The sequence below is a fragment of the Ursus americanus genome, chromosome X (genome assembly GCF_024610735.1).
Source record: "Ursus americanus isolate L20-20 chromosome X, mUrsAme1.1.p, whole genome shotgun sequence".
In the NCBI taxonomy this organism is placed as follows: domain Eukaryota; kingdom Metazoa; phylum Chordata; class Mammalia; order Carnivora; family Ursidae; genus Ursus; species Ursus americanus.
Window position 1 is genome coordinate 71015772 of NC_142164.1, and position 11946 is coordinate 71027717.

Below are 11946 nucleotides of genomic sequence, written 5' to 3' on the forward strand. Positions count from 1 at the left end.
CAAGAATTTGTTTTTCTGTATTTACCTCTGCCTTTATCTTATGTATTCATTTATTTGTTCCTCTTTCCTTTTTCACTTTATTTATTTTTTCACAATGTGTGTAACTCCTTAAACTGCATGAAAAAAAAATTTTTTTGTGGAAGGAGGTGAGATATAAAGAAGAGAATATGATTTAAATTCCAGTATTTTCACTTACTACCTAGCCATCTTAAAACTGGGAAAGAATTCATTTTAAGTATCTGTTGAAGTGCTGTTGCTTTAACACTATATCATTGCACCAAAAAATCCAAGAAGAGACAAAAAGCATATCATAGCTAATAATTCATAATTGTGTTCCTCAACCTGCCTTTCAACTTAAAGTCCATAAGCTGGAAAAGATGATTACTGCAACAACTCAACAATACAAAATAATACAAAGTTTCTGGACATTAATATAAAGAAAAATGTGTTTTGGGTCCCTAAGAACACCCTGATTTTAAAAAACACAGATCTAATAAACTAAAATTTTATTTAACTTATTCATATGGAGTATGACATAGTGTTGAGCACATGAACTTTTCAGCCAGTTTGCCTAGGTTTGATCCTAGGGACATCACTTATTAACAAAGTGACCTTGGGCTAGTTATATTACCTACCTCTCTCTGACTCTGTTACTGCAGCTTTAACATGAGTATAATGGTAATGCATAATTCATAAAGTTCTTTTGTGATAAATTTATTTATACATGCAAAGGCTTAACATAGTACCTAGAATATAGTAAGTACTCAATAAATGTTAATTATTATTCAATGATGAATCATCATGCAAATAATGAAGTTGTGTTTCTATAACTAGCAAATAAAAGAGTTAATTTTTTAAGTATTTTTTATTATGTTAGTCACCATACAGTACATCCCTGATTTTTGATGTAAAGTTCGATGATTCATTAGTTGCATATAACACCCAGTGCACCATGCAATACATGCCCTTCCCACCACCCATCACCAGCCTATCCCATTCCCCCACCCCCTCCCCTCTGAAGCCCGCAGTTTGTTTCTCAGAGTTCATAGTCTCTCATGCTTCATTCCCCCTTCTGATTACCCCCCCCTTTCTTTATCCCTTTCTTCTCCTACCGATCTTCCTAGTTCTTATGTTCCATAGATAAGAGAAACCATATGATAATTGTTTTTAAAATGAAACCACAAAATTTTAAAAAATTGTGATATAGACCCCTTTTAATGGTAAATAATTATATTAGAATCATGAAAATAAGTATGGCTAAGATCCTGGCTTTGCCATTTAGTGAGTCTTTGGGTAAATTTGTTTCATGTATTTGCACCTAAGATTCCTCATCTGTAAAGTGGGCATTGAAATAATAACTACTTTGAGGATGAAATAAAAGTACCAAGCACAGTGCTTGACACATAAGTGCTCAAATAGCTTTTGTTATTATTCTGGAATAAGGAATAGGCAGGTTTAAAATAGAGAAGAGAGGAGCCCAAGGAGAGTGGGGAAAAAGAGAACCCTTAGCAATAACCAGTAAGCTTGAGATTAAGAATTAAATAAATAAATCAGGCAGCGTATAGAGGGAGTGGGGTTAACACCAAGATAAGGAGCTTGAATGGGGGGGTAATCAGAAGGGGGAATGAAACATGAGAGACTATGGACTCTGAGAAACAAACTGCGGGCTTCAGAGGGGAGGGGGTGGGGGAATGGGATAGGCTGGTGATGGGTAGTAAGGAGGGCACGTATTGCATGGTGCACTGGGTGTTATACACAACTAATGAATCATCGAACTTTACATAAAAAACCAGGGATGTACTGTATGGTGACTAACATAATATAATAAAAAAATTAAAAAAAAAAGATAAGGAGCTTGAAGGGATGGGGTGGCTAAGCTGATGCCAACTCCCATGGTGACAGGGTTGCCAAATAAAATACAAGATGCTCAGCTAACTTTGAATCTCAGATAAACCACAAAAAAATTAGTATGTCTGAGATATTACATGAGGCATACTAAAGAAGTATTGTTTACCTGAAATTTAAATTTGACTGGGTGTCCTATACTTTATTTGCTAAATCTAATAATCCTGTCTGGCGGGAGGGTTGAAATAGTCTCATTTGCAGAGGTTGGCTAAAGATTGCACAGTTAAATGGTCTAAGACCAAGGTCCAATTCCTGAAGTGGCAGCATTAAGTTAAGCCTTGCAGTAGGTGGGTCAGGCAGCCATATATCCAGACTCTTGCACAATACTAAGGAATCAGCAGGGAGGTAGCCTCTGGGGCTCTGGAATAGTCTACTTCAGGACATAATCAGTGGCCAGGAAGAGTGGGGGTCAGATCTGTCCCAAGTAAAGGCACTGGCCAGCAATAAAAGCAGGGTGAAGAATGATGTACCATGGTAGTGTTTTGTATGTGTGGAAGGAAAAGAGGAAGTGAAACTTGGCAGCATCAGCCACAGTAACCAGTAATGGGAAAATGGGAAAATAGCAGAAACTTCACTCTGCAGACTTGAGCACAAGTAGGGCAGAGCCAGCAAGTTGGAGTTAGGGAATGACATCAATGACATGACCAAGTCGTAGTGAGTATGCCTGGGAGAAAGAAGGCTTAGGGCCTTCAGCTATTGTGAAGGGACATCCAAATTTGAGAATGTGAGTAATTCTAAACCCCACAGAGCAGTGGGCAAGGTTCTATGTCTTGCCAAGTTCTCAGACACAAGGAGATTGCCTGGATAGCAGCATTAGTGGATTCAGCTACAATTTTAAGTCATGTGGATGGCATACATTGAGGGATTCTCAATCACAGCCTATCACAGGGCAGGGTCAGGAGGTATATGGGATGAGAAGACCCAGTTGGCTTAAAAGTCACATTCATGTAAGGTCTTGAGACTTTTGGCATTATCTCCAGATAAGTTTAAATACTGTCACTGATGTAAGACATGATTTGACATTTTTTTTAGATATAGCTCACATAGCATAAATTTCACCCTTTTAAAAAGGTACAATTACTTTTTAAATGTACAGTTCAGTGGCTTTTATTACATTCACAGTGTTGTGCAACCATTTCCACTGTCTAATTCTAGAACATTTTCATAACCACCAAAAGAAAACCCATACCCATTAAGAAGTCACTCTGTATTCCTCACCCCTCTGATCCTCTGGCAATCTACCTTCTGTCTATGGATTTGCCTATTCTGAATATTACATATAAATGGAACCATACAATATGTGGCCTTTTCAATCTGGGCTCTTTCACTTAGCATGTTTTCAAGTTTTATCCACGTTTTAGCAGGTGATCAGTATTTCATTCTTTTATGGATAAATAATATTTCATTGTAAGGATAGACTATATTTTAGTTATCCATTTGTCAGTTGATAGACTTTGGGGACTTATTTCTACCTTTTGGGGTTTTATGAATAATGCTGCTATATTCATATACAGGTTTTTGTGTAGACATAGGCATAGGTTTTCATTTCTTTTTATTTTTTAATTTAATTTTCATTTCTCTTGGGCATATGCCTAGGTGTGGAATTAATGGGTTACATGGTAACTTTGACTTATTGAGGAACTATCAACTTTTCCTTTTTAATATTCCCAAGAGCCTTCAAAAATGGAAATAAATCTGAGGCTCTTCACCACTGAGAAATCCAGTCCTTAACCAGCTTTCACTACTGGGATGATCTTTAAGGTGCAACGGAAAGAACTATACCAATATAAAACTGCCACCCCCAAATGGAGTCTTACTTACTTTTTTCCCCACACCTTCTTTCTTGTATCTATTTACTTCATGGAGATAGAGAGGTGTAAAATGGATTTTTATATGTCTTTCAGATACACTGTATTTTCCAGGTTACAAAGCTTTTTAGACAGGAAGGCATTATTATTCCCATTTGACAGATGAAGAAACTGAGGCTCCAAGAAGTAGTGACTTGTCAAATGTCCTAAAGTCAGTGAGTTTCTGGTCTTGCATTAGATGCTAAGGCTTTCAACACCTGGTCTAGGCGCCTTGACACTGAAGTGTATGCTCTTTAACATCTCTAGAAAAGGTAGAAGATCACTGATGTATTTGGGCTCATAAACTGAATCCAGATTGTCTCAACAATGTTGAAAATTAATCTTTATGCCAAAAGGAAAATAAATAGACATGTTTTTCCCTGTGAAGGTAGCATTACTGGGTATAACTTTTCTAAAGGGAGTTATCCACTCCTCACCTGTACAGTGTGAATCCATTGAGGGCCTGGTCTATGCTAGGCCCTGAGATACAGAAGAAAAGGAAAGAGGCTGGAACTAAGGTGAAATGAGGGAGGTATTTGCTTTGGGAAGAATTTTAAGGGGATCCAACAAACATAATAATCAAGATAAACAGTATTTTTTTTCTTGATTTTTTTATTTTCAGTTAATTGTAGATTCATATACAGTTGCAAAAATAATACAGATAGATCCTGGGTACCCTTTACTGTGTTTTCCCCAATGGTAACTCTTGCAAAAACTATAGTACAATATCACAAAGAGGAAACTGATGATATAGTCAAGATACAGAACATTTTTACCACTGCAAGGATCCCTCGTGTTGCCCTTTTATAGCTATACCCACTTCCCTCTTACTACCATCCCCTCTCTTAACCCTGGCAACCATTAATTTGTTCTCTGTTTCTATAATTTTATCATTTCAAGAATGTTACATGATAAAATCATATAGTATGTAACCATTGGAGATCATTTTTTTCACTCAGCATAATTATGCTTTTATTGCTGAGTAGTATTCCATGGCATGAATGTACCACAGCTTGTTTAAACATTCATGTGTTGAAGAACATTTGGTTTATTTCCAGTTTTGGGCTATTAAAAATAAAATGGCTATAAATGTATGGGTTTAGTGTAAACATAAATTTTCACTTTTCTAGATAAACACCCAAGAGTGTAATTATCATGTTGTATAATAGTTACATGTTCCTTTTTAAAAAGAAACTCCCAAACTGTTTTCCAGTATGGTCATACCATTTTGCACGCTCACCAGCAATATATGAGTGATCCAGTTTCTCTGAATCCTTGCCACCATTTGGTATTATCACCATTTTTAAAATTTTAACCTTTATGATCAGTGTGTAGCAATATTTCATTGTAGTCTTAATTTGTACTCCCTAAATGGCTAATGATGTTGAACATCTTTTCATGTACTTAATTGCCAGCTGTATATCCTCTTCCGTGAAATATCTCTTCGTATATTTTGTCCATTTTCTAATCAGATCGGTTGTTTTTTACTGTTGAATTTTAAGCATTCTTTATATATTCTAGATGCTAGTCCTTTGTTGAATATCGTTTTCGGGGCACCTGGGTGGCTCAGCTGTTAAGCGTCTGCCTTTAGCTCAGGTCATGATCCCAGGGTTCTGCTCAGCGGGAAGCCTGCTTCTCCCTCTCATACTCCCCTTGCTTGTGTTCCCTCTCTCGCTGTCTCTCTCTGTCAAATAAATAAATTATATATATATATATATATATATATATATATATATATATATATATATATATATATAATCATTTTCTTACAGGTTATAGCTTGCCTTTTCATCTTCTCTCAACAGAAGTTTTAAATCTGGATAAAGTCCAATTTATCAATTTCTCCTTTTATGGTTTATGCTTTTGGCATAAATCTAAGAAGTATTTGCTTAGCCCTAGATTCCAAGGATTTTCTCCTGTTTTTCTTTCCTAAAATTTTTATAGTTTTACATTTTACATTTAAGTCCATCATCAATTTTGAGTTAATTTTTGCATAAGATGTGTTTATGTCAAGATTATTTTTTTGTTATTGTTGTTTTGCCATTGGATGGCCACTTGGTCCAGCATCATGTATTGAAAATCCCATCTTTATTCCACTGAAATGCTTTTGTACCTTTGCCAAAAATCAGTTGGGTATATTTGTCTGGGTCTATTTCTAGGCTCTCTATGCTATTCCATTGATTTCTGTGTTTATTCCTCCACAAATACTACATAGTATTAAAGACTGTAGCTATTTAATAAGTATTGAAATAGGTTACAGTGATTTCTTTCACTTTAGTCTTCTCTTTCAAAATTGTTTTTAGCTATTCCAGTTCCTTTACATTTCCATATCAATTTTAGAATTATCTTGCCTCTAGCTACTCCCATTTTCCCCCTGTATTTTGGTATCAATTGCATTAAACTTATGTATCAATCTGGAAAGTGTCAACATTTTGTCCCAGTGCTAATCATTAGGCTCTCACCTTGTTCCCTATGCCTTAATTTGTTGCTCAGGTCACCAGTCCCTCCACAACAGAGACCTGCTTTTATCTCACTGGACAATGTATCTACTTTACTCCATTGCTTTCATATCAGAGACTAACTGAAGTCTAGTGGCTAGATCCCTTGTCTTTATGGACACACCATTTTGGAGTCAGCCGCCTACCGGGATCTTCAAATATGTTACTCCTTTGGAGGCTTCTTGCTCTGCATCTTCCACCTGTGGGGATATTTCTGTTAATTCACATCACACTCCAACTAACTCTCTGGTCTGTGGCTTGTCAGTTAATGTGCCTAGTCCAGCTTTCTATGTGGGACCTGAGTCTTCCCTCAAACGCTCATCTAACACCAATGTGCATATGTGGTAACAGCTGAATGGGGAAAATTCTTGGCCCTGGATTCTGGTCTTCTTTAGCTTTACCTGGCTTTCCACTGCTATCAAGGCCACACTAGGCAGGGCCTCTTTTAAAAAAATAACAAAGATTTTATTTATTTATTTGAGAGAGAGAGAGAGTACCTGAGAGAGGGAGTTGGGGGAGGGGGAGAGGGAGAGGAGAAGCAGACTTCTTGCTGAGCAGGGAGACTGACCCAGGGTTGGATCCCATACCAGGACACTAAGATCATGATCTGAGCCAAAGGCAGATGCTTAACCAACTGAGCCACCCAGGTACTCCTAGGCAGGGCTTCTAGCTTGGGACTGGAGGACTTAGAGTCTAAAAAAGGCACTTTGACAAAGCTGTTTTTGACAAATAGAAGATAAACATGTTTGTCTCAATAGCACTTGTTTTCTTCTTGCATTTCTTTGGTCTTTGGCCAGGTCCTGCTTACTCTAATCCTCAGTTTACCTATCTTTAAAATAAAGACAAGTAGGACTAAATTACTGTTTTTCTTTAAAATCCAGGGTTTTTTTAAGCAACAGAACACTACGTTGAAAAATCTCTTTTATGAAAACCCCAAATATAAAAACAATACCAGTTGAGCTCTAGTTGAACCAGGAATGGGGTAACTTCCCTTTATTCTGAAATCTTAGGGCTTTCTCAAACCCAATTTGAAAACCATTGAAAACCATTGACTTTCGAGAGGCCTTTCCAGAGCTGATATTCACTAGCTTTTGTAGCATTAAATAAACCAAGAAGTAAGAGGGTCAAGAGGAGGAGAAATGTTGAGTCAGTCTTTATTCAAGATGTGTTGGTTTAGAGGGGCATGGGTTCTAGGAACATGCATGCCTTTGCCTGCCATAGGGAAATTGATTCAAGCTTTCTAATGGTGCCTGCAGAAGACCCAGCTCTGATAATACCTGCCTGGGAAAACCCTCCTGATTCTTCAATTTGGAATTCCTTCATCTTTTGTGTGTGATCCCAGAGCATGCTATCCACTTCTCCATTATAACACAACTCACAATGTATTGCTGTTGCTTGTTTACCAGCCCATCTCAAATTAGGCTTTAAACTTTCTGAAAGTAGGGACTGTTCTTATATCTCTGGACCTCCGGCACCTAGAATAACACCCAAAATAGAGAGCTTATTCAATAAACATTCGTTGAAGTGAAATGTTGGATCAAGAAAAAAAATGTTTCTGGGGTGCCTGGGTGGCTCAGTCGTTAAGCATCTGCCTTTGGCTCAGGGCGTGATCCCGGTGTCCTGGTATATAATATTACTATTATCCACTTTTTCCAGATGAGAAGAACAACATTTAGAGAAAGCAAGTGATTTGTCCATAAGTCAAATAGTTAAACATTGAGGCACAGACGTGCAGCCTACCTGCAAAGTCTGGGTGTCTCAGCACTCTGCATACTGCCACTTGTGCTAAGAAAGGAAGGGATATATGGTACAGTCAAGCTGGGCAATTATATGGGCTCTATGCAAGGGGATTTTGAAAACTCAGGGAAAAGACATTTGCCTTTCACTCATCTCTCAATCCATTCACTTGAAGATGCCTGAAGATGTTTCATTAATTAAGATTCATTCCTTTAACTTAAGATTTGGTCTGCTGTTCATAATGCAGCCAATCCTTTGGTGAGGTAACACTTAGACTTAAGAGTTATTTTTATTTTCCTAGTCCGTTTTTATTTTGTGAATATTACTTTTTATTGTACAGTTTCAATCTTTATGTAGTTGAATCTGTCCATATTTTCCTTTGGGGTTGTTTCTCTGTCACTGTGGCTTTAAAGTTACCATCCCTCTAAGCCTCTACTATAATTAAAACTGTTTTTTGCCTTATATTCAGGGAGAGATGATGACTCCAACCTTCATATCATATGTTGCCCTGTCCATTTTGAGATCTCTAAGTGAAACCTCTATCATTGTCTTCTCATGCAAGAAAAACTATCATTTTTCGTGTTCTGCTTCTATTTCTATTCATTAAATTATCTCTGAATTTGGGGGCACAAAGCAACTCTGAGAATTAGGAGAAGTGGAGAGGACAGTGATTATATTAATAGGTACTGAATGCCTACTATATTTCAGCCATTATGCTGGGTGCTTTTTCACACCTTATCTTTTTTCATATAATCCTTAAACAGCTGAATGAGGGGGGATCTATGGATGGTTCCAAGGTGCCCCAAACTGGGAAAAATGTGAGAGGACCCTGGTAACACTCAGCCCAGCTCCATACCTCGTCCTGGAGATATAAAGCAGGCATTTGGTAATGAGGGTCTGAAGGCCATTTGAGCTAGACAGTTTGATCATCCTCAAAGAGGTAAGAATTGAAGGAAGAGGGAGGGCTGTTGTCAGTTTCCTGACGGAGAAAGCAGAAAAAAAGAAGAGATTTCATGCCAATACCTCAGGGATTGTTTCTATTTTGAAGTCAGGAGGAAGAAAAGGAGCAAAGGAGAAACACACTCAGAGAAAAAGGCAGTAAAAGCAGTGCTGTGGCTTGAAAGCCAAGGGAAGGAATGTCATTTCAGTATGATGTCATTCCGGGAACAATGCTCTGGCCATCTCTCCGGGCAGCAACATAGATAAAGCCCAGCATCAAGCCTGCTGCTCCTCTATCATAGAAGCCAAATGAGAACTAGGACAGGTTGCAGCAAAAATGAAACATACAGATGAAAGCATTTAGTAGAACAGCAAACATATTCACACACAAGTGAACACACATCTTGGAAAATTCTGACCATTATCAGCTTATGTGTTTGGGGGTAATATTCAAGGAGTAAGAAAAGAGACAAATATAGTTATCCAGCTCTTTTGTCTACCCAGCAATCCTCAAAGATACTCAAGTACAGCATCATAGTATCCCAAAGTCACTAAACTAGAATACCAGACCAGCTAGTCAAACCCCTTTGTGTTAGAAATGTTGGAATGGAAGCAGAGAAAAGGAAACAGACCTGCACAGGTCACACAGAGAGTTCATGGTAAAGCTGGGCAGAGAAGCCAGGTCTCCTTTCTCCTTCTCTCCTTTGCATGATTCAGAGTAAATGAGAAAAGAATGAGGGAAGGAATGTTGGCAAATGTTCCCAGTAAGTTGATGAATTTTTAAAAGCATATGTGGTAGAAAATAGAATCTCAGAATGTCATTAATAGAACAGGCCCTGGAGTTCATCATCTAGTGTGAGGTTATTTTACAAATAAGGAAACTGAGGCCCAAAGAGTACTTGGCTGGTTACCGGTGCAGCCAGTTCCTCAACACAGCTCTCCTACATCCTTAGCTTGTCCCTTCATGGAAGCTGATCCATACAGATTTAGAAAACCTGCAATACATTTAAGAAATAAATACAACAAAGCAGTTGTTCACATGATTTCTCACCGGTCCTAGTCAGAATACAAGTACTATGGGAACAAGCACATAAGAAGAAAGTTCAAGGAAATGAATGACTGTATCCTTTAGAACAGGATAAACAGGAAAGAGCAAGGGCCGATGGCTTAAATGACTCACATCTACTGGGAGTTGGGGGAATGGATGACACAGGGAAACAAATAAGAGAGGGCCCTAGGTTCACATCTTGTTGGGCTTAGAAAATGGGGCTTTTAAGCATGTATACTCTGTTAGATATTTTCTTTTATGTTCCAAGGTACATTAGAGAGTGCCATCCTATCATTTTAAAGATGGGAAGACTAAGACCCAGTAGGGGAAGATACTTTCCCAAGACACAGGGAGGTAGTGTGAAAGGTGGAATTTGAATCCAAGGTCATAGACTCAGTAGTCAGTATATCTTTTTCCTTGAGTTCTGGAGGAAGCTGATGAATGTTTACTAAGAAAATTCAGTAGAGGTACACTTGGTTACTTTTATAATAGGGTTTTTCACAATAGGGTTCACAGACTTGGCGTGGAGCTTCCCTATTCTGACAGCATTTCTTTTATACTCTGCACTTTCATTTTGGGGAATTTAGGTCAGTAACATTGGGTAGGTGAGAAAGGATAGAGGAGCAAGAAAGTTCAGTGACAAAAAGCCATCAAAAGTAGCAAGAATCTCAACTGAAACATTGCCTGAAAATACCTAGCACAATCCAGGTAGGCAGATGCAAATTATATACTAATCACCCACAATTCCCATCTCCTAAGGGAATCTTGAGTATGTCTTCAATTACCCCCCCACACACATTATAAGAATTATTAGGCCAGAATAATTGAAGAGATGAAGAACATAAACGTTTCTGGAAGACTGTGAAAATGGGATTGCCTATCTCTGCTCCCAACTTACTGGTTGACCCCAGACAGGTCAATTACCATTTCTGATCTTCAGTTTTTTTATATGCCACATGTGGGACCCCTTCTAAATCTAATGTACTATTATTCTCTTCCATTCTTGCCTGTCTCAATGAATGGCACTACCCTATTATCCACTCTAAAAATCCAGGAATCATTTTAGATGCCCTATCTTTCCTTCTGTACTTCTTTATCCAATCTGTGAGCAAATCGTACCAGTTCTGGACCCAATAATATGTTTCCAATCAGTCTGTTTTTCTTCATACCCACTGTTACTACCCCAATCCAAGCCACCATCATCTATTTCCTGGATAACTACAATAGTCCTTCAATGGTTTTCCTGCTTCCACTCTTGACCCAGTAGAATCTATTATTCTCATAGCAGTCAGAGTGATCTTTCAAAACTAGATCATGGGGTGCCTGGGTGGTTCAGTCTGACTTTGGCTCAGGTCATGATCTCAAGGACCTGGGATGGAGCCCCTCATTGGGCTCCACACCCAGTGGGAGGTCTGCTTGTCCCTCTGCCCCTCCCTCTGCTGGTGCTCATGCTCTCTCTCTCTCTCAAATAAATAAAATCTTAAAAAAATAAAAGTAGAAATAAAAACAAAAAACTAGATCATGTTACTCCACTACTTAAAACCCTCAATGGATGCCATTGTAATTAAAATAAAGTCCGCACTTCTCTCTATGGGTTTACAAAGATATTATCTCCACCTATCTCTTCAATCTACTCATGCTCCCCTCAATCAGCCAAAAAATGGGGATAATAACAGTAATACTTCCTTGAGTTGTTGCAAAAATTAATCTGAATTAATACATGCAAAGCACTATATCCTCAGTATCTAGAAGAGTGTCTGGTATATAGTAAATGCCCAAGAAATATTTGAGGGCTGACTGCATGAATGAATCCTTGATGCCTCCTACTCTTTCCCTCCTTTCCTGCCTTGTTTCCTTTGAGAAGATTTTCTCTGACTATAACCCTGCCCTCTGCCCAGGACTAAGTTTGTCCTCCTGTTATGTCTACTCACAGAACCCAGACTTCTTCCAATCCCTAATTGCTGGGTATAGC